Source organism: Hyla sarda, chromosome 3 (assembly GCF_029499605.1).
Source record: "Hyla sarda isolate aHylSar1 chromosome 3, aHylSar1.hap1, whole genome shotgun sequence".
Taxonomy (NCBI): domain Eukaryota; kingdom Metazoa; phylum Chordata; class Amphibia; order Anura; family Hylidae; genus Hyla; species Hyla sarda.
In genome coordinates this window covers 287,908,648-287,932,310 of record NC_079191.1, presented here as the reverse complement: position 1 = coordinate 287,932,310, position 23,663 = coordinate 287,908,648, and the positions used below count along the sequence as shown (strand labels likewise).

The window sequence follows — 23,663 nt, the reverse complement described above, 5'->3', positions numbered from 1 at the left end:
AGGAGTACTCTCCGGGTGCCACAACCGTGATACCTCCAGCTGTGCAGTACATAGGGTTGGAAAGTATGTCTGCATGTGCGGGGCTTGCGGGTTGTCCCTCAGTATTTGGCTGTTTCAGTCGCTGGTCGGCGCTGGAAATAGGTTTGAAATGACACACTAATTATCTATTTGAACAGCGGCAGCAGCAATTCTGTAGCACTCGGCTTCAGAACACACTGATTGTCCTAACCCCTGCTGATAAACCGTTTTAATTGTGCATTTATAGCCAGGGAAATTAGCAAAGACTTTTGCTCCTACTGTGCTTCTAATAGCAAGAGTTCACACAGAGGAAGCGGTGTAGCAAAGAATGCCCAGGAAAGAAAATCAGGGCAAGTTTGCAAACACATTACAGTGTATGGAATGGCTACTGTGGAGTAATAGATTGAGCAAAACATTAAGGGCTGAAACAAAGCCATGTAACTTCATAGAAGCTGATGTACAGGTAACTCACAGAATTTATGACTCGAAAGGGGGTTTGGATGTCAACATTGGCTATAAAAGCACATTTTTATGTGAATGATAAAAGTTATTCAAAAATGTTCACAATTTTAAAGTCAGACTGATTACATCTAAGAAACATAGAATGTGTCGTCAGATAAGAACCGTTTGGCCCATCTAGTCTGCCCAATAATCTGAATCCTATGAATAGTCCCTGGCCCTATCTTATATGAAGGATAGCATTATGCTTATCCCATTCATGCTTAAACTCCTTCACTGTATTTGCAGCGAACACTTCTGCAGGAAGGCTATTCCATGCATCCACTACTCTCTCAGTAAAGTAATACTTTCTGATATTACTTTTTAACCTTTGCCCTTTAATTTAAAACTATGTCCTCTTGTGGTAGTTTTTCTTCTTTTAAATATGCTCTCCTCCTTTACTGTGGTGATTCCCTTCATGTATTTAAAAGTTTATATCATATCCCCTCTGTTTTTATCTCTAAGACATGAAGAAGGCAAAGATTCTCAAATACTACAAAGTGGAGTCACCAAGAATAAATATTTGAGTTAATGCTCAATGATGTATATACATTTGATATGGTAAATCCTCATTGCTCCAAGAACTGAGTTATGTTGTCTTCCCTCTGACATGTCATAAGTGCATATGGACACCAGAGCTGGATCCACCGAGGACCCTCATCTAAGAAGAGAAATTTGCTGCTATGCTGCTGGAGCTGGCAGGTCATTTAAATGGCTAGCTTTTTAAGAAGCACTCCAGGAAATGTTATATATAGTACAGCACAAGCTATAGTAAGTTTGTTCAATTCACCAAATGAGCCATATTCAACCTGGGTAAACTCCAGCAACCACAAGCCTAAAAAGCAGAGACTCATAAGTAGGCTGGTGTCTGTTCACACTACATGCTGTTTTGATGCATTTTCTTATGCAAAGTGTGATACATTTTTACCAAAATTGCAGTAAAGTTGCATATCAATTGCTAAATCATGGATAATGTTGAAAAGAATCAACAAGAAATGCACTGTGTAAACACAGCCTCAGAATAGGTGTATATGTAATATATATTCTGATCCCATAGACACAGCAGTAGAGTTCTTGGTTAGGTGGGGAGGGTAGGGATCTGTGAGCTAACAGGTAGGACTTAATAGGTGATTAAATCTGCCGCTATGAGCAGACACACACAGCGACCCGGCCGCAGCTTTGCCATCGCTCTGTAACTGCCGGTGACGCATCCGCTGCGTAATAAACTGTAGCTCTGTGTGAGCCTACCCTTAGAGTAGCTACTTAATAGATAGTTTTCATATTTTAAATGACCCTTGTCCTATGTAACCTCAAATATTCCCTTATGGCTACTATCACATGTGGGGGGGTTTAATGTGTATAAATAAATCATGCACAACGTTGAACAAGAAGCACCAACAATACATCCAATATTATGACTATGGTAAATTTCATGCTACGCTATCTTTCATTAGTATTCTCTATATGTTACACTGAGAGCTGCAGAGGGAGATTGATGCTTTCTTTAAATGTTATCCATTTTGTTTTAATCTTTATAGTGTACAACCCTGACCTGAGGATTCATCTGCATCTGTCAAAACTGTAGTCATCACTCAGGGATACAAGACTAAAATCAAAAACGGCACACTATTGAAAAAAGTTACTCCTAGACAGTGGTGAAGAATTATAAAACAAAGGGAAATTTATAGTCTGAATCTGTGCATTATTCTTCTCTGTCCAAGTTAACTGTTAATATTCGCCCAAGACAATACATCCTTGCCAAGCTTTTTTTCCTTTAGTCATGAGTTGCTGTTTGGAATATAAAAGCTACTAACATCATAACATTCACAAGTACTTATCGGAAGGGTTCTAAACATTAATCAGAATGCTGAAACATATTTAAAGAGAGCAGAAAGCATATATCAAGGCCCTTATAAGAAGTAAGGATTACAAAAATAAAGAGAAAAAATAAGCGGTTGATGGCTCTAAGGCTCCTTCTATCTGGTACTATGATTCCCACAGGATGGATACATGTGTAACAATTGCCAGATGCATTCATTAGGCTCCCGGTGGTTGCCAAATCTAATATAGTAATATTATTGGCTATATCTAGAACATATTAGTACCTAGCTCTCCACGTAGTACTGACTGGTGCAGCATGTCTTCGACACCAACATTCTAGGTGGACATTTTAACAACAACAGGCACCAACAGATACTAGTGAAGACAGGCAAATAGGAATGGCTTATAAAATGCACATTTATAGTGGGTAATGTGGCTGACAGACAATAATTATACTTACGATAAAAACAAGCAATCTCCAGGTAGCAGAGCGGGATCAATGGAAGCGCTGAGACCAGATAAGAAGTTAAAAGGATTTATTTCCCATAATGCAACGCGTTTCACGGTCACCCGCTTCCTCAGGCATCAGATGCCTGAGGAAGCGCGTGACCGTGAAACGCGTTGCATTATGGGAAATAAATCCTTTTAACTTCTTATCTGGTCTCAGCGCTTCCATTGATCCCGCTCTGCTACCTGGAGATTGCTTGTTTTTATCGTGATTCTATTTCAGCGGGACGAAGCTGCAGAGACCCTTTGATGATGCACCCTGTTCCATTGTTGTACTTGGTTGGAGTACAACTTCATGTGGTAAGCGCAATTCACACTTAGCGTTACCAACTCACCTTTGGTGTTACACTACGGAGCGCATCCGTTTGTGCTTTTTTTTATTTCAATAATTATACTTGGCAGACTATCTACACCTTTATTGTTAATTTTCTTCCCATCGCCTAACATTTTCTTAAACTGCTCACACAATTTTTTGGTTTTGTGGTACATTGTATGGTAAAAGGACAGATCTTATTACAAAGTACAATAAAAAAATAAAATAAAAAGTTATGACTTTTAAAAGGGGAGGAGGAAAACACAAACATTTTAAATTGGCTATGTCCGTCCTTAAAGGGGTACTCCGCCCTAAAAATCTTACCCCTTATCCATAGGAAAGGTGATAAGATGTCTGATCACAGGGGTCCCACTGCTGGGGACCCCCGCAATCTCCTGCCGCCATGCCCCTCCCATAGGCTTTCATTGAGGGGCGGTGCGTGATGTCACAACACTCCAGCCCCTGTATCGTGAGTCATCACGCACAGAGCAAACCTAACACCGTGCAGTGAAGACTCATGGGTCTGCAGGAGAGATTGCGGGGGTCCCCAGCAGCAGGACCTCCATGATAAGACATCTTATCCCCTATCCTTTGGATGGGGGATAAGATATCTAGGGCAGAGTACCCCTTTAAGGCCAAAATGGGCTATGTCCTTAAAAGTAATAACACAAACTTTACCAGGAATGCTGCCTGGTGCTTTTCATCCATTAATGTTACTAACCCAAAAAATAGGAAACATGGGTTCGATGAGTTATGTGTATCCTTAATTTAGCCACTGATATGGGTCATACAAGGTTTTCATGACATAATGAATAAGAAGTTTGTATATTCTCTGCTGCCAAGGAATAGTACAAAAATTTTCACATTGAATCCGTAAGAACTTACACCATGAAACACAGGGTTGTATTTTAAGTCTCTCTATTGTTACAAAATATTACTGACCAAATTTATTACAGCTGAGAAGCACATAACCCATTAGAATACTGCAGGGTGTATCTCCTCATGAGACTACATCAATTATGAAGTGCGCTTCAGCTTTGTTAAAATGCTACATGAAGATCCCTCGGAGATGTACTTAACCTACATGATAGTACAGAAGGGGCTTTCGAAAGATAAAGAAACGTGTGAAAGGCTACCTGCTGAAATATAGCAATCCTTAGCTTTCAATTGCTGCAAGTGAATTACCTCCACATGATATCACGACGTAGCCACAATAAGATAAAATTAATTACTGAAGATAATGGTGAACTAACAGCTAGAGATCGGCAGTCTGCATTCACTCCAATGAAAGAGATGCTGTCTTCTACTCTATTTAGGGTCAGTCCAGCCGATTAACTGCCTCTGTATGATACTCTCACTTACAGGTCTATTCAGTTTAGAAGGACAATATAACTGTAAAAAGATGAAGAACTAGCAGTAAAAAAAAATTGAGTATAAAGAATATTAGTTATGAAGGAAAGGAAATGTTGTTGGGGCTTCACATGTACCCAAACGATCAGCAAACCTTTACAAATGCACAGGAATAATCTTCCTATTTTCATGTTTGCATGAGATGCAACTTATGAAGACTTGCTGACTTATTTGGGAACATAGCAAGATGACAATTTAGAACCCCACAGAAATATCCGAGTTGTTAAATATATTACAGGGGCATAACGCTATCATTTTACGCCTTTATCAACATCACCAATTTTTTTGTTTGTATTTAATTTTATTCTCCTTTGCTTCTTACGTAATGAGGGACCACTTGAACACTAACAGTAACCTTCATTTTACCATAATACGCAAAGCAAAAAAAAGAATAAATAAAAAAAAATTATTTGTGGGGTGATACTGAAAAAATAAATGTTGAAAATATAGGCGTTGGGGTGTTTTTACAGTGTTCATGTGTGATATGTAAGTGTAGAAACTCCCAAACATAACCTTCCTAGAAGATCCCAGGCGCTGCCAGTAAAAATGGTCAACTCGACCAGCATTCATTTTATCATCTGGGCTCCCTGATACTCCTCCTGATCCCTCCTCCCAGGGATTACTGGAAAATTATCTGTCTAAGGTAGTCTAAGATTAGTTTTGGGTCTAGTGGCCAGAATAGATACTGCAAGATTTTAGGATTACCCCAGCCAAGCTAAGCTGATACCAGGGAACACTACCTGAATAAGGTGGTGTAATGAGCTGCTTTGCATATTCCCCTACCCAGAATGCCCACGGAGTGCAAAATGGCCTTCTGAAGCTCCATCATACCAGGAGTGGTAATCTCTCCCTGAGATAAATACTCATCCCCTTTATAAAATATAGATAGTTGAAAAGGGAAAAAAAAAAAAAAAATCACAAATTCTTATAAAAATATGGTTAACATAAAGGGGGAGATTTATCAAAACCTGTGTAGAGAAAAAGTTGGCCAATCAGATTTCTTCTTTCATTCTTAAAAGGGCCTCTAAAAAAAAATAAAAGAGGCAATCTAATTGGTTGCTATGGGAAACTGGTCAACTTTTCCTCTACACAGGTTTTGATAAATCTCCCCCAAAACTTTATTCAAACAACAGTTCACTTTCTGATATCACATTCCCTTTAAGGGTAAGTGGGATTAAAATGTCTGTTAGAGAGTATTTCAATAACAAGCTATTCAATAACAATAATAATCATAATAAAACCTTTTACTGCGCCACTTAGCGTTGTAGACTATGAGCTTTAGGCATTAGCGGCACATCTTCCCCCACAGCACTGGATTGAGTAAGTAGTATCACTTGACAATACAAGTTTGAACTGAATCTGAAAACTGGTGGAGAGAAGAGAACGGATCCATTTTTTCCTACATCAAACAAAAGTAGCTAATTAACAGCTATTCTGGCACAAACCATTATCACTGAAACACACAATGCAGCTAAGTTCTCTCAACGCCAGTACTTAACAACAACAAAGCCTGGCTGATATTTCAGGGTCACATTCATAAATTCAGTGCTCAGCCAGCCACCTATAATTAAACACAGAAAGGAAAATTATTCCAATATTCGAGGATGCTTACATGTCAACGCATTTCCCTTTTTTTGTTTAGATGATTGCCTTTCATTTTATGGTTTCAAGTAGTTACAGTGTTTTTGATTGCATAGCAATTATACATGCTAAGAACCTAGACAGAAAAAAAAAACAATGATCTGAAATCATCAAATTGCAAGCAATCAGGGCGACTGTCTTGCGTACACAAGCGGCTCATTACCAGCTATTGTCTAGACGTGGCTGTAATATCATTGGTTCTTATATGTTGATGCAACAACAGTATTAGATCACATTTCCTTGCATGCTTTCACAGGATTTTACCAAGTAAGCATATAGGTTTTGAAAAACAGTCTTACTGATAATTTACATTGTACACTCAAGTGACTGGAAGTTGTAGGGGAAAGAAAAAAAATTCCTCCATATATAGAACCATTGAGACTGTAATGGTCTAAATGGCAAATGCATTCAGAAACTGCATTCAGAAAGTTGTTAAACCATTTCACTATTATCACATTTTGTTGCAACCTTGTGCTTGGTGAAATCTTTGCAAATTTAAGAAAAATTAAAAACAAAAATTTTGCATGAACATAAGTATTCGATCTGGTGGGCTCACATATCTCCATAATCTCAGATGTTTCTACCCCTTGATTGGAGTCACCTGTGGGAAATTCAGTTGATTGGACACATCACTCTATAAAAAGGACTCACCGCTGACTATGCATATCAGAGCCATAAGGAAAGAACTGCATGTAGAGAAAGGAGACCGGATTGTGCGGATCCACAGATCTGGAGATATATACAAAACTAATTCTGATTGTTCCAAACTTCTGCTATTTAAGAATCATTAAGGCCACTATTTTCTTGGGAACTTTCAGGGCAGCACATTTAGGAACAACCGGGATTCTTCCTTGAGCTGGCTGCTCCACCAAACTAAGTAAACAGTAGGAAGGGCCTTGGTAAAGGAGATTTTACAAAGAACCCACTTGGTGAGCTCAGAAGATCCTGTGTGTATCTGGGAGAAAGTTCCGTCACTGCAGCACTCCACCAATGTGGGCTTTATGGTGTGGACAAAAAGAATCTTCTTAAATAAATGGGCACTGGCAGATCCAAAAACGTTTAAAATGTTGTTACTGATGAAAATTAAAGACCTTTTTTTAAGATAGTTGTTTAAAATTTTTTTTTATATTTAATAAAGAAAACGTCTCCTGAAAATCCCACAACTTGGGGTCTCAATGCCTTCTGGGACACTAACCAGTCCTGCAGCAGAATCAGGCTGGTCCATAATCATGGACAAGAGCCAACTCATGGGCAAGGGTGCATATGAGCAGACACACAATCACCTCTAATCACTTCAAGGGAGGGACATGCCCCCGTTTTATGACATTATTTCCAACACTCTTGAGCTAATGAAAAATAGGTACTTTTATAATAAATATAGGTGATAGAGGGATAAAAAAAAAACTATATATACACATGGTCAGGTTTAGGTGAGATCTGACAGGTATGCTTTAAAGGGATTATCCAGAGAATTTTTTATTATTTTTTAAAGTAATGTGTCCAGCCTGCCTAATAAAATAATAAAACCTTCACTCAACTGTTATAGTCTCCGGTATCGGGATGCTGAGTCTTAAACTGGTCTCTACTGACAAGACTTTCAGGAGTGTGCCGGAGCTGCAGACAGGAAGGCACAGCACTGCTCAGAGAACCACTGGCGACTGCAGTGTTCTGCCTGAGCCAGAATTTGGCAAGCAGTACTCCGTTTCCCTGGCTGCAGACGCTACAATGTGCAGCTCCAGGGAAAGCAGTCGCCTGTTGAAAAGGCGCCCCAATACTGGAGGCTACGAGGGAGCAGAGGAAGGTGATTTAAAGGTTTTATTAGGCAGGTTGGGCACATTACTTATAAAAAAAAAAAAATAATCACTGGACAATCTTTTATAAAAGACACAAAAACTTACCTAAAGTTTACAAAAATATAGAAAGATAAAGTCAGCAGATATATACTAATAAAATAGACTACTGAGTTGTACCTCTGGTCTGATGAAACCGGGATTTAGGTTATAGGTTAAACTTGATGGACTCTGGTCTTTTCTAAACCATATAAACTATGTAAGATACCATATACCATCCTTACAGTAAAGCACGGGGGTGGCAGCATTATACTGTGGGGGTGTTTTCAGCAGCTGGGACAGGAAGATTGGTTAGAGTTGCAAGAAAGCATAAAGTAGTAAAGTATAGAGATATCCCTAACAAAAACCTGATCCAAAGTGTCCTTGACTTCAGACTGGGTCTAAGGTATACCTTTCAACAAGACAATAGCCCTAAGCACAAAGCCAAGACAACACAGGAGTTGCTTAGAGACAACTCTGTACATGTCCTTGAGTGGCCCAGCCAGAGCCCTGACTATCTCACTTGAACATCTTTGGAGAGACCTGAAAATGGCTGTCCATCAACTGTCCCCATCTAACTTGACAGAGCTTGAGAGAATCGGCAAAGAATAGGGAAAATCTTTGAAGGCAGATTGGAAGATTTAATTGTTGCCAAAAAGATTCAACTGAGTACTCCGTAAAGAGTCTGAATATGCAATGTCAATGCAATAGCCTGCAACATAAAAACATTTTAAAGGGTCAGAAAACTTTTCGAATACACTGGATAGACCTTCCTTAAAGAGTAGCTCCCACCATCCATTTTTTTTCTATCCCTGCCTAATGCCTATCTATCCCTAACCCCCTCCCTGCCTTTACAATTTTTTTTTACTATCTGAAAAATGCCTTTTTGTCTACCTGGTAGTATGCTCACTTACCAGGCGGACTTCTCCAGCAGGTGCAACGTCACTGATGCCTGCTGGGGGAGGCCGACTTCCGCCCTTAGCACATCTATACAGGGTGCCTCCAGCTGTTTCACCACTACAACTCCCAGCTTGCCCTGACATCTATAGGCTGTCAGGGCATGCTGGGAGTTGCAGTGGTGAAACAACTGGATGCACCCTGTGTTTAAAATAATAACTTTGTTATTGCCATGGCGCTACCCCGAACCCCAGGTGCACTTCATTCTGTGACATCCACCAATGACATGGCAACAATTGACAGCAGCAACACTTGAACACCCTGTGCGATGTGCAGAACTAGTGCACACCTACATACATGGACTAGTTTTATGTGACAGCATAAATACAAGGTAAACACAACCGGTAGTCCTTGCTGGGACTTGTAGTCCTGTTAGAGTGGAGGTTACAGGTTGCACTACCTCTGCAGTGCAGTGCACTATACACAATACACACTGACCTGATAAAAGGGTTTCCAGTGCTGAGGTCAGCCCCCTCCAGCTGCAGAGATAGATCAGGAGCGAGCAGGCTGGCACTGAGTCACACAGACAACGCCACAGGGTGCATATTCCCCATCCAAACACAGTGACTCTCACAGGCTTCCTCCCGATCAGCTGCTGCCCGCACAGGGAAGAGCACAGGTCCCCCACCCCCCGCAAAAACCCACATGACCTCCTATTATGGAAACAACACCCCTCACAAATGTAATAAGGGGTGCAGTGAGCATTTACACCCCACTGGTGTTTGACAGATCTTTGGAACAGTGGGCTGTGCAAATGAAAAATGTTATTTTTCATTTTCATGGGCCACTGTTCCAAAAATCTGTCGGACACCTGGGGGGCGTAAATGCTCACTGTACCCCTTATAACATTCTGTGAGGGGTGTAGTTTCCAAGATGGGGTCACATTGTAGTGCACCCGCAGAAAACTTTACATCCACATGTGTGGTATGTTCTCACTCAGGAAAAAAGCTCCCCAAAATTTGTAACCCTATTTCTTCTATTTTCCCTTGTGAAAATCAAAAAATTTAGGGTAACACCAGCATTTTAGTGAAAAAAAAAAAATTTCTACAGCGAGTTTCCCGCTAGGAGCTTGCGCTGCCGCAGAAAATTAGCTGCAGCTCAAACTTGAAGCATTAACATATTGTGGGGGGGGGGGGGGGGGGGGGGTCAAACCTTCAGCTGTTGCAAAACTACAACTCCCAGCATGCACTGACAGACCGTGCATGCTGGGAGTTGTACTTTTGCAACAGCTGGAGACACATTGGTTGGAAAACCTTCAGTTAGGTTCTCTTACCTAACTCAGTATTTTCCAACCAGTATGCCTCCAGCTGTTGTATAACTACAACTCCCAGCATGTACTGATCAATAGCTTCTGATCAACTAATAGCAGGGATAGGAGGAGTGGCACCCCTGTCACCTAACTCCTATCCCTTCAGGGGGACCGGGGGTGTCTTAAAGGAAATCTGTCATCAGAATCACCCACACTAAACCTGTTACACAGGCTTGTAGTGCGGGTGATCCTGATTAAAACGCTTCTTACCTGGTTAAAAATGGTTCAGCGGTTCTTCAGATATCTATATTTTTAGTTTTCTGTTATTCCCTGGCTTGGGACTCAGTGGGAGGTCTTATCATCTGGGACTCTGCCACACATCATTATAGCTGGGCGGAGCTGCCGCCCGGCTCATGAATATTCATGACCTTATCCTCATGCGCGGCCCTCCCCACCAGACCTAGAAAAAGGAGTTAGACTACGAGGATAAGTTCATGAATATTCATGAGCCGGTCGGCAGCTCCGCCCAGCTAGAATGACGTGTGGCCGAGTCCCAGATGATAAGACCTCCCACTGAGTCCCAAGCCAGGGAATAACAGAAAACTAAAAATATAGATATCTTAAGAAGAGCTCAACCATTTTTAACCAGGTAAGGAGCGTTTTAATCAGGATCACCCGCACTACAAGCCTGTGTAACAGGTTTAGTGCGGGTGAAGCTGATGACAGATTTCCTTTAAACACCTCCGATCACCCTTTATTTCCGGGTCACTGGAGACCCGTAATAACTTTACAAAATCCATGAGCATAAAAGAACAATGCTCCTTTCTTTTACATACAAATTTCATTCATGGTGGTTATTATTTCAACACAAACATTGATATAAGTCCCAAATCTTAAACCAGTTAGGGTCCAATGACTATTATTCCTGCTGATCGCTAGAAGAAAATGCCAGTGGCTCTAGGGAAGGGTCCCAATACCTATTCTTATGCCGGCTCCACACCGCTTTTTCAGGAGGCCAAATAGTCTGTCAGCTGCAGTCAGAAAGGTTTACACTAGACACATTTGTCAAAAAATGTACCCAGCTGCAAAGGCAGTCATTTTATTCTAAATAACAATATACGCAGCATTTTCACTTCCTCTGTAAGGCATCTGTGTGCTCTTACACAATAACACCTCTTCTTCCCAATTTTCAAGTGTGTCATTTGTAAAATAAAATAAAAAATTATATATTTGTGTGTATGTGTGTGTGTGTGTGTGTGTGTGTGTGTGTGTGTGTGTGTGTGTGTGTGTGTGTGTGTGTCTTCGGCCTTATACAGATTGATACGGCAGCAGAAATCCACAGCTAACCTTTGACAATGCTTACCCCATGGCCCAGAGTTTACTAAGATAAAGAGGACACAACCTAACATTTAATACCTGTATTAACATTCTAATACAATTAGGGGGAGATTTATTATTGACCAGTTGCTCATAGTAAACAAGATTTTTTTTTCCCCTTGCGCCTTGTTAAAAATAAAAAAATAAAAACAAAAACAATCTGATTAATTGTTTTGGGCAACTGGTCAACTTTTCCTCTGCAGATTTTGATAACTGTCACTCTTAGTGTCTATTTTACATGTACAATATTATTATTATTATAAATAAATGCAACAGTGCTATACCTCTATTATGTTAGTGTAAACCCAATGTGCCTTATAGCACCATATGTGCCAGAGCAGTAGGGTTTAACATTCTCAGCTGTCCAGAGAAACAATCCAAATCACACGTTATGTTGTTGCTTGTCACACACAAGACAGCGTATAGTACAGGATTAAGTAGAATATTGAAGGTTGGTTTGGAGTTTAAATTTACATGATAAATGAATAGAGTCCCTATGAGTCAGTATATCATTCACTGTGCTGTAAGGAGAGCCAAGCTGATCACAACTTGAGGGGCACAGTGGTCAACTAAGAAACCCTGCCCCCTCATCTTAGTGATGACAAATCTTAGAAGGTGCTTCTAAGTATATGTCGGCCTCCCGACTCTTCACAGACAGATTAAGCCACTGACATTGTCTAAGAGAGATACGCAGATGCCAGAGCTCTCTGGCTGCAGCTTCCCCTTCCCCTTAAACGGGTACTGAGGGGGTTGGCCATGCACCCTTGTCTTCTGGTGCCAGAAAGTTAAGATTTGTAAATGACTTATTTAAAAATCTTGATCCTTGCAGTACTTATCAGCTGCTGTATGCTCCACAGGAAGTTTTGTAGTTTTTTCCACTCTGACCACAGTGCTCTTTGCTGCCTCCTCCATCAATGTGATGAACTATTCAGAGCATGAGCAAAACCACGTAGAAAAGCTCTCTTGCCCTAGACCGTTCCAGACATGGACAGAGGTGACAGCAAGGAGTACTGGGGTCAGACTGGAAAGAAGTACTAAACTTTCTCTGGAGCATACAGCAGCTGATACGTACTAAGAAGCTTAAAATTATTAAGCAGATGTAATTTACTGTTTAACTTTCTGGCACAAGTTGATTTGTTATTTTTTTTCTCTCCAGAGTACCCCTTTAATAGCATTTTAGTATTTATTGGGGTACGATCACACATATATTTTTGGCTGAGTATTTCGCTGCAGATTTACGCAACAGAAAATCTGCATGTGTGAACAAACACTTAAAGAGGTAAGTGTTTAGATTTCCTAATTATAAGCATTTGAATTAAAGGGGTTATCCAGTAAAAAACTTTTTTTCTTATACATCAACTGGCTCCAGAAAATTACAGATTTGTAAATTACTTCTATTAAAAAATATTTTAGTACTTATGAGCTGATGAAGTTGAGTTGTTCTTTTCTGTCTAAGTGCTCTCTGATGACATGTCTCGGGAACCGCCCAGTTTAGAAGCAAACCCCCAGATGTCAGCAGCTGATAATTATTGAAAGGATTGAGATTTTTTTTTAATAGAAGTAATTTACAAATCTGTTTAACTTTCTGGAGCCAGTTAAAAAAAAAAAAAAAAAAAAAGTTTTCCCTGGATAACCCCATTAAAACTTATATGATAGTGTTCGGTCACCATGAGGCTTCTTTTGAAGTATTTGGTTCTCTTTGAGGAGATTTTAGACTGAACTGAAGTGGTACTTTACTAATAAAAAGGAATGTCCCTATATCCCCTTAAAGGGGTACTCCGGTGGAAAAATTATTATTATTTTTTTTTTTTAACTGGTGCCAGAAAGAAATAGATTTGTAAATTACTTCTATTAAAAAAAAAATCTTAATCCTTCCAGTACTTATTAGCTGCTGAATGCTACAGAGGAAATGTTTTTCTTTTTGGAACAGAGCTTTCTGCCGACATCATGACCACAGTGCTCTCTGCTGACATTTCTGTCCATTTTAGGAACTGTCCAGAGTAGGAGAAAATCCCCATAGCAAAGATATGCTGCTCTGGTCAGTTCTTAAAATGGACAGAGATGTCAGCAGAGAGCACTGTGCTCGTGATGTCAGCAGAGAGCACTGTGTTCCAAAAATAAAATAATTTCCTCTGTAGTATTCAGCAGCTAATAAGTACTGGAAGGATTAAGATTTTTTAATAGAAGTAATTTACAAATCTGTAACTTTCTGGCATCAATTGATTTAAAAATAATAATAATGTTTTCGTTTTCCTCCTTTATTTTACCACCAACTAATGAAACCTTTTATTTAATGATCTATTTTATTCTACAATAAAATGTACAGCGCAACCAAAACAATATAATTTTGTGAGGAAATTAAAAAAAAAAAAAACGCAATTTTGCTACTTTTGGAGGGTTTTGTTTTTATGTATTGCACTTTATGGTAAAAATGACATTCTATTTATTCTTTGGGACAATACGATTAAAATGATACCCATATTTACAGGCTTTACTATTATTGTACTATTACTATTATTGCACTGCCGCAGATACCACAATCTGTACTGAGATGATGTCCACCATTACTGGTGGATCCCTGGCAAGAACCTGCTCTGCATGAAGTGAGCACCGCTCCAGCACTCGCGTCATGTACAGAACGTCAATGTAAGTCCCTGCGTATCAGGACATACATTTACGTTCGTTGTCCTTAATGGAATATGAAGGGCCAGACTAGAAGCTACTCCCTTCCATTATACCCTGCCATTGCCTTTCAAATGCTTACCACATTCTAGTTGGTCTCCACTTCCTCTTGACACACAGGAAATGCCAGCTTAGTCATTTACTGGCTGCGGTGGGTGGTCACGGCTATATAGCCATAGATTGGCAAGAGGGGATTTCCTTCAATTTCCTTTTTCTTAAGAGGGGACCATCAAGTGGAGATCAGCATTTAGGATTTAGGATTTGGGTAATGCTTATTTTCATTTAGTCTGCCCTTTTAAAAAAGAATCATCATCTTGCCCAAAAACCCATTTGAAAGTCTAAAATGTCTAACACTAGGCACTAATAAAATGGATTTTCAAGTACACATAGATAGCCGTTATTCAGCAGTCATTATCCAGGTCTGATTTTAAATACATTTTTATTCTATGTTCTCTTACTGAACATGTCAAACTACCTAAAATAAATGTGCTTCTTCAAAATGACAAACAATTTATAATAATGACAATTGTAAATAGAGCTATATCTTGTGAAATACTCATTTAGCAATTGTTGAAAACATTAAATTAATACATTATTTCTGCTGACAACTGCTGTCAGTGAAAAGTTGGGAGGCCCCTATACTCTAAGTGGTTGGCTTGTCCCATTGCAATCGTCAGGTTTGGCAAACATTCATCTGTGTATACCTATTTTATTAGAAGGTAACAGAAGCCTGGGATTGCACAAAGAAATGTCAAGCTTGTGTCTACTCAGCATTTGACTAATCGTTCCTCTGCCATGCTGATTTCTAGATCCAGTCGACAATACAAATAACTTATCAATGCCATTGTTCTGCCACCAATGTCCACCGTTCCAGTCAGAGTATAGAAAATGATCAGGATGAGGCCTTGGTAGGAACAGAATTGATAATGTCTAAATGACAAAGTATTTGCAAAATGTACAGGAAAAGCGGATCTAAAGTCTCTACATTGCTTACAGCACTGCATATAAGCCAAAAAGTGGCCGATCAGATTAATCGCACACCGCAAAAATCTTTCACAACATTTTCAGCAAATACTAAGAATTTAAGCCTTAAGAAATATAGTGGCACTTTATTTCATGAACTGATTGAGAAGTCAATCTCTAATACTCTCATATTTGTATACACAGCAGATGCAGAGCACATTGTCCATGCACCACCACTCCGTGTGGAATTACCCTGCGAGATTCATGCATTATTACTAGCTAAATGAATTACAAAAGACACAAACTATCTACATACTACTGTAGAGACTATGAAAAGAAAGAGCTCATTATCTGGAGACATTCACACTTATTAGTATAAATAAATATCCTGTTCCGTCACAAAAACGGTCATACACGAACCAAAATCTACATGCTATAAACAACTTCTAACCAATACTACAGTTTTCCTTTTCCCTGATCTCTTCCCTTTCCTGTTCCAATCTAAATGCCAAACATTACTATGACACTTTCAAAACCACCTTTGACAAAACAGCACCCCTTACAAAACATATTTTCTTCATTATAAAAAAGTCATGCTTAAAGGGGTTGTCCAGTGGAAACAGTTAAAAGGAGATCTGTAGTGGTAATTGTTCAGAATCCCCTGTGCCCGGGCTGCAAAAAGTAACAACAAACTTTAAACTCCCCTTCCTGCATTCCCCCGTTTAGATGACATCGGTGTCCCGGTCCTCCTAGTCATAGTGCGCTCAGCTATCGCCGGCCGCAGCGATGTCCCGTCTTGGTCGGTGATAGGCTCCTCCCTGCTGCTCGGGTTCATTACATGACAGTGCGCTCAGCCTATCACCGACCAACACGGGACATCGCTGCGGCCGGCGATAGCTGAGCGCAGTATGACTCATCATTCCCAGGAAGAAGACTGGCATCTGAGGATCGGGACACCGATATCGGCACAACGGAGGAACGTTCAAAGGGGAGTTAAAGTTTGTTTTGTTAGGCTGCTTTCACACTATATCATTTCTCTGTTTTAAAGACCCGTCAAGGAAACCCTTAAAACCGGCCGTCACAAAGTCCCATACAGCCGTTACAAAATACCAATCAAAACAAACCTATTCATCCCTCTCATTTAGTTTCAAATGTCTGCTTAGGCCTAAGAGTGCAGGTGCCCATCTCTGACCTCTTCCCTGAAGACCTGGCCACCTAGTCCCAAGTAGTAGTCATCCTATTCCCACCCACATATCCTTTTCATCACTCAACTTTTAAGCCAGTAAGGGCCTGGTCCATTAGGTTTTTGGATAATGTTGAAACCTCTATCTCAAGGTTAGGGGGGGGGGGGGGAGGTACCTTTTATAAAGAATGGATGCAACAGAATGCCTATTATGTTGCCTTTTATTGCCATTGACATATATTAGACAAAAACAGGATCCAACAATACATAAAAAATAACTAAATTTTTTTGGTCTGTTGCACAGTTTTAAAATGCACCTCTAATTAAAATTTGACAAATTACTAGTCATTTTTCAAATTGGCATGTATTTCAAATTTGGTACATACATGCTGGAACTGCCACTGTATATTACTATTCATACGAGACGAGGTTTCCCGCTTCATCCCCATAGCAGCCATCTTCCAGTCTCGCCCTGGAGACGGCTGGTATACAGCCAAAGTAAAAGTTCTGCCTCATTATGCATGGTAATATACAGCAGGGGAGAAGTGCCCCATTGCAGCATTTAGGCACAAAATTTAAAATACAGCTCAAATTGAAAAATGTGCACATAAAAAAAGGGGGGGGGGGGGGCGCAAGAAATCTCCATGCCCTTCTCATCCCACTACCTGCACTAGTGAACCCATTCCTTACACCTCCTCTAGTTTCTCTACCCAGCTGTCACCAGTTACCCAAAATATTTAACCTCTCCGTTCTTCTGTTTTTTTTTCCTCCCACTTGCAAATGTATCTGTCAAAATCCAATTACTGATACAAACAATCTCTGGATCTGTCCCGTGCAGCTACCAACCAGTCTTTAACCCCTTCAGGACAGGGTCATTTTTGGCATTTGACAGGGAGTACAACCGCTGAGACCCCCCTCCGCGATCTCCTCCTGCACGGCACCCCGGCAGTCCTAAAGAACAGAGCGCGTCAAACGCGTGTCGGCCTCCTGCTCCCCATAGAGATACATGGAGGGGGCGTGTTGGGAGCCGCTTCATGCAGGGATCCACAGGCCCAGCTCCTAGGGAGTGCCATGCAGGAGATCCCAGAGGGATTCCAGCAGTTGGACAACTGCGATCTGCTGAACAGGACCCAATGCTCAGTGAAGCATGTGCTGGAGTCATTCTCTGAAGAGACCCGAGTGCTGTGCTCTGTAATCTCCTGCGCTCCCAGAAATGAATGGATCGCGTGCTGACCTCAGCACATGCTACTCTCTGAGAGCTAGGGCCCATTCAGGAGATCACAGGGGTTCCCAGCAGTCGGACCCCCCAGCGATCTGACACTTGTTCCCTATCCTGTGGATAGGAGATGTTACTCTGCGCTGCAGTACCGCTTTAAGGGGATAATCATTAAATTCATGTGTGTTATTAAGTTCCATTGGGTGTATACAATCAAGCACCTACCAATGCAGTCTGCCTTTACAAACATTTATAAAATATAAAAGGGAAATTCTACAGGGCTCAAAAGTCTGATAATTCCATTTTATAACTATATGAACACACAAACAACCTTCACATACTTTCAGTTTCTTTCTCATTCTCCGTTCCTTGAGATCCAAAACATTATGTTAAACATGGCATCAAAGAGAAGTACTACTTTAAAAGGAACAGACCCACAAAAGGGAAACGCGAGAAAAAGAACAGCCAATAAATTATCAGTTATCTCCTCACACCTGACATTTAAATGTCAGGATAAGTAAAAAATACTTTGTGGAGTTCAGGAGTTATTTGAGCCAGCAAGGAAGACCTCAAAGAGTCACTGTAAAGCAAGCACAGCTGCACCACACGCTGAGTGCTGGCATTTTTGCTAACTGGGGGCAATGAAGACTGTCAGTGAATTAAGACACTCATCATCTGTTTTTCTAGGCCTTAAGGTTGCACTTCGTCTTCACCATACAGCTTGTGGCCAAATATCTTTCCCGTTCATCACTTTCAAAATACTTCATCAGCTCACATTACTTCTGCCCCGACTTCTTCCTGATTGCCATTTGCCTTTCAAGCTCCATGTGGTAGGAACATGAATGAACGCAGGGCAGCCATTTTCCCTCAGTTAAATAATATTATGCCAGATGTTTCTAAAGTGCTGCTACACATTAACATTCTATCCTGTCCATTCTTTCCTGCACGGCTGTCTGGGCTTCTTTCACACTACAAAATGACTCAGTTTTAAAGATTCGTACGAAGTTCCGTCTGAAAATCAGCTGTAAAACGTCAAGTCATATAAGATAACCTGAATTGCCTTCTTCTTACTCCCTGCAGTCTCCAAAATACCCGTTTCTTTACTGGCTCTTTCTGCTCAACTTTAATGCATAGAAAACAAAAGATCCATAATTTCACAACTTGGTATAAAGCCTGATACAATAAACTAGAAAACTTGTTACAGTCCCTAGAGAGAAGCTGCCCTACTAAACTGACAATGATAACTGGATAAAGCAAAGTACTCCAGCTCTAAGCTGAGCCCCAATTCCAAAATATAGCTACCGTATATACTCGAGTATAAGCCGAGTTTTTCAGCATGATTTTTTGTGCTGAAAATGCCCCCCTCGGCTTATACTCGAGTGACTATTTCCATAATATAGAACAGGACGGCCGGGCTTGTCAGGAGCCCGGCGGTCCGGTTCTATATTATGGAAATGTATAATATATAACATAGAACAGGACCGCCGGGCTCCTGACAAGCCCGGCGGTGGGGGGGGGGGGGGGGGGGGGGGGGGTAGGGTCGCAGAAGGGGGGGGGGGGCGGTAGAAGCTGTCACCTACTTTGCTGCATTCTTCATTGTGTTAGCCGGCCGCGTGTCTCGGCGGTGGGGGCACAGATTGGGAGGCGGCGGAGAAGCTCTAACTTACTGCCATGAAGCTCCACTTTGCTCTGCCGGCTGCGTGTCTCGGCGGTGGGGGCGCAGAAGGAGGGCTGCCCGGCCACAAAAGCTGTATCTTACGTTCCCAGCAGCTCCCTGCAGCTCCACTGTGTAACTCTCGCGAGACCCGCGGCCAACAGAGCATTGTCACGGGTTTCCATGGCAATGCTCAAAGCGCGCACAGTGGAGCTGAAGAGAGCTGCTGGGAAGGTACAGTACTTCTCCCAATGTTCAGCCCATGCCACTGGACCACCAGGGGATAGCAGATCCCCCTTCCCTGGCCAAGTAACAAGCAGGGAGGGGGAAGTAAAACAAAAAGTAAAATAATAAAAATTATGAAATAATAGATATGCCCCCCCCACCCCCACTCAGTATTATATGTGTATGTATATATTATATATATATATATATATATATATATATATATATATATACACACATACACACACACACACATACAAACACACAACACACATTACACAAATCTGCATTCATTATATACACACACACACCCTGCATTCATTATATACGGTACACACACTACACACACACACACATACACTCTGCATTCATTATATACACACAGTTTATTCACTGTACACACTACACAAACACATACACATATTCTAGCATGTACAGTATATTTTGTGCATTTACCTTAAAGGACAACTGTACTGCAGCACTTTTATGTCCCTCTGGTCCCGGGCTGCAAAAATAAACTCACCTGCCTATGCTCCCCCGTTGGAACGGTACCGGCCTCAGGCTCCAGCTCTGACATCCTCATTCCACTTCCTGGGAACGGAGAGGGTACAGTGCCGTCAGTGTTTCACCAGCAGCAGCAATGTGGGACATCGCTGTGGCCAGTGATACGCTGACAGCACTGTACCCTCTCCGTTCCCAGGAAGTAGGAAGAGGATGTCAGCGCTGGACCGTGAGACTGGTACTGGTCCAACGGGGGAGCATAGGAAGGTGAGTTCAAGTTTATTTTGTTTATTTTTGCAGCCCGGGACCAGGGGGACATAAAAGTGCTGCAGTACAGTTGTCCTTTAATAAATGGTAAATGTACAAAACATCTGAAAGTTAACAGATTTTTGGCATCAGCCTTAAAAAAAAAAAATCCCTCCCCCCCGTCTCTCATCTGTGGGCGCCTGCAGCCTCTGCGTGGTCCGTGCCGTACTGGGCACTGCTTGTTCCCTCTGGAATATTATATCAAACTATCCAAACCCTGAATTATTGTCTGCTTCCTTGGTGATCCAGCAGGTTTTGGGTCTTGTGGTGTCTTTTTTTGGGTCTTTCAAAGTGTTTTATTTTTTATTTTTTTTACCTGTTAGAAATGGATCCCAATACTTCCAATCCCAGACCAAAACAAAAACGTAGGTCCTACGAAGCTGGTTTCAAACTTAAGGTTGTGTCAAGAGCAGAAGAAAGCAATAACAGTATTGCAAGTAGGGAATTTTGTGTTGACGAAAAACAAGTGAGGGTGTGGCGGAAAATGAAAGCGAACTTGGAAAAGCTTCCAAAGGCAAAATAAGCTCGACGTGGTTTAACAACTTCATATGGGGCTCTAGAGACTGAATTGCATAAATGGGTTATGGAGTGTCGTCAAAACGGTTACTGCGTAACACGAATGGGAATTCGTTTACGTGCCCTTCAAATGGCTAAAGATGACAAATTAAAAGCACCAGGCATTGAAAATTTTGTTGCATCAGCAGGATGGTGTACCCGCTTCATGAATAGGTTTGCCCTATGTTTACGGCAAAGAACAAAGATTTCACAGAAGTTGCCAAAAGACCTTGATGAAAAACTGATGTCATTCCATTCATTCATAATAAAACAAAGAAGGATCCATAATTATGACCTGGGAGATATTGGAAATATGGATGAAACACCTATGACGTTTGATCTTCCAAGCAACAGAACTGTGGCAAATTTGGGAGAGAAGACTATTTTACTCAAAACCACAGGAAATGAAAAAAACCATTTCACAGTTGTTCTGTCATGTTTGGCTAATGGAACTAAGTTGCGGCCTGTCATTATTTTTAAAAGAAAGACCTTGCCTAAAAAGGTCAAATTCCCACCACGAATTACAGTGCGCGCGCATATTAAAGGTTGGATGGATGAAGACGGAACAAAAAAATGGCTGGAAGAAATTTGGAACGGACGACCAGGAGCAGCCTTAAAGAAAAAAAAATCATTGCTAGTTTGGGATATGTTCAGAGCCCACACATCTGATGACATAAAAAAATTGGCAAAGTCTTCTCAAGTTACTTTGGCCGTTATTCCAGGTGGGCTTACATCTGTATTGCAGCCCCTAGATGTGTGTTTAAATAAACCTTTCAAAGATCGTGTGCGAAAGATGTGGCATGAATGGATGTCATCTGGTCAAGTCCGACTGACAAAAGTTGGAAATCTGATGAAGCCCGACATAGAATTGGTAGCAAGGTGGGTTCGTGATGCATGGGAAGATATTCCAGAGGACATGGTGAAACAAGCCTTCAAGAAATGTGGCATTAGTAATGCTATGGATGGCAGTGAAGACAGCGCTTTGTATGAAAACGACAGCAGTGATGGTGAAGACGGCGAAATCAGTGATGATGACAATGTCTATGCTGATAGCCTCACACCAGCTTTAGCTGAAGCTCTGTTTGGACATACAGATGACGAGGAGGAATCCAGTTTTGAAGGATTTTAACTCTTTTGTTTTAGCTTGATTCATGATTGAGGTTTTTGTACTTTTAAAGTTATTTTTGATACCATATGGTTTTTGTTGACCCTCTTTTCCACTTACAGAGCTAGTTTACAGTTTTTCTTTGAAATAAACATTTAAAAACATTTAAACTACCGATGTCTCAATTAATGTAATTTTATTGGTATTTACCAGTAGCTGCTGCTGCATTTCCCACCCTAGGCTTATACTCGAGTCAATACTTTTTTCCAGGTTTTTGTGGTAAAATTAGGTGCCTCGGCTTATATTCGGGTCGGCTTATCCTCGAGTATATACGGTATATAGCTATCTTCACAGTACACATGGATTGTGGTAGTTTAAAGAAAAAAATTCTCCAAAACATGGCGCTTCTCCCATAAAAGACGTGCCTGATCCTGACAAAGAGCTCGGTACGAGCTAGAAACGTGTTAAGTGCTATCACCATCCTGTTATACCTTTGATGTTCAAATAAAGAAAAATCTTATGGGAGAAGCACCACATTTGGAGAATTTTTTTCTATAAACTACCACAATCCATTTGTGCTTGCTGACCCTTTTGGAGGATCGGGTGCTCTAAGGCTGCCGACACGCTCAGTAACATACTGCTCTAGATGTTATGCTCTGAGCATAACCAACTCTGGTGAGCATAACTTATCTACAACCTTTGCTCATATATACTATGGTAATACACTAGGATCGCGCTCCTCTCTCTTTTTTTTTTGTCTCTTAAGCCAATTGTTAACAGTACACATAACACTGCTCATGGATTACAAAGTGCAGGACTCCGAGGTGAGCACTTAATATAGGTAAGCACTTTTGCTCTACTAGTTCCATTTAATAGTGGAAAATCTGTAGACATGCCAGACAACAGTGGACATAGCAGGGATGGGGTATCATAAATGATAAGAAAAGATTTGTAGAAACTGGAATATAAACTGCATCAACTAACAGTATAAAGGGACCAAAGGAAAAACCTGTTGGATGACAGTGCCTGCCATATTAAATATGAGGAAGATAGTAGTAAGAGAAGGGACCGGGGCTGATATACACCAGACTTGTACAAGACTGGAGCCTGGCAAATTCTCTATAAAGATTTATTTTCTTTGCACTATTACTAACATATCAGACCTGAAGTTATAATAGTCTACCTTTAAACAGGTACTCCAACACTAAGACATCTTATCTTATCCCCTAAGACATCTTATCCCCTTATACCGCTGGGGACCCCCTTGATCACATTACCATCAGCCCCTGGAGCATGTTCGCTCCGGGTCTGAATACTGCCAATCACGGGGCCGGAGTATTGTGACGTCACACTCCGCCCCCTCAATGCAAGCCCACAGGCTTTCATTGAGGGGGCGGAGCATGACCTCACACGGGGGCGAAGTGTGACGTCACAATACTCCAGCCCCGTGATCGGCAGTCATCAGACCCGGAGCGAACATGCTCCAGGGGCTGATGGTAATGGGGTGCTGCGTGAAAGATCAAGGGGGTCCCCAGCAGTAACCCCGCGATCAGGCATCTTATCCCCTATCCTTTGGATAGGGGATAGGATGTCAGTGCCAGTGTACCCCTTTAAAAATAATTTAGGGAATCTCGAAGAACAAAGCGGCTTTCT

General features: G+C 41.2%; 1 protein-coding gene across 9 annotated transcripts in view; it reads right to left on the bottom strand.

Annotated features, from left to right (window-relative positions):
* The window catches only part of QKI (QKI, KH domain containing RNA binding), a 184,074-nt gene that overhangs the window by 62,018 nt on the left and 98,393 nt on the right, over positions 1 to 23,663 (bottom strand). The window lies entirely within an intron of this gene.